This window comes from Nicotiana attenuata, unplaced genomic scaffold, assembly GCF_001879085.1.
Source record: "Nicotiana attenuata strain UT unplaced genomic scaffold, NIATTr2, whole genome shotgun sequence".
Classification (NCBI taxonomy): domain Eukaryota; kingdom Viridiplantae; phylum Streptophyta; class Magnoliopsida; order Solanales; family Solanaceae; genus Nicotiana; species Nicotiana attenuata.
Window position 1 is genome coordinate 139,602 of NW_017672938.1, and position 1,128 is coordinate 140,729.

Below are 1,128 nucleotides of genomic sequence, written 5' to 3' on the forward strand. Positions count from 1 at the left end.
ACGAGTTCTGTAAGAAGACGGGAAAAGACTATGATAAAAAAACATTGGGATTACATGAAAGGAGAATGGACATTTTTTAAGCAGTTGATGAGAGGGGAGATGGGGTTAGGATGGGATGCCACGAAAAATACGATTATGGCAGATGATGATTGGTGGGAGCGAAAAATTAAGGTACATCTCTCATATTATCATATGTGTAATTTTTTTTTGTCATTGTTAATTTTATCAGTTTGATTAAAGTAGTTTTTATTTTCTTTTTACAGGAGAATGCAAAATATAAGAAATTTAGGAACAAAGATCTTTCGCTCATATGGTTTCGCTACGATGCACTGTTTGCTGATGTTGTTGCCACAGGAGAAAGAGCACGTGCAGCAAATCAAGAACAATCATCGGGTATTGGACTTAATCTCGATGAAGAAGGGATAAATGTTATTGATGATTGTGACAAAGAACACTTCACTTATCTTAATGATGAAATGAGCGATGAAAGTGATGATCTACAGAATATAAATTCTGTTATGTTTCCAGAGCCATCACTAAAAAGACAAAAACCAACTGATGGTGTTAGTAGCAGTAGTCAAGTAATAAAGAGTAAGAAAAAAACAGCTGCAACATTAATAAAAGAGGATATACACTCTCTCATAGAGTTTATATCTAGCAAAAGCACTGCTACATCTCCTGCAGTTGATGAGACATCCATCGAGAAGTGTATTGGCACGTTTGGACAAATCCCTGATATTCTAGCTGGGAGTGAAATTTATAGTTTTTCTATGAATATGTTCCGCAAGAAAAATAATCGACAGATATTTTTGGGGATGCCTACTGATGAAGCTCGCAAGTGTTGGTTGGAGTTTAACTACGAGTTATATCTTAACAAAAATGGATAATATATCGTTGTGGTTGAGTCTTTCTATTATTCCGTCTTCGAATATTGTGATTGTAAACTTTATTATGGTTTTATGTATAAAATTTATTATGGTTTTATGTGTAAACTTTATTATAGTTTTATGTATTTAGATGTTGTGATTGTATGACTGAACTTTTTTTAGATTAAAGATTTTGTTTGTTAAGCTTACTATTGTTAAGCTTCAGGTAACATTTATGTTAAATGTTAATCTTTTAACTAGC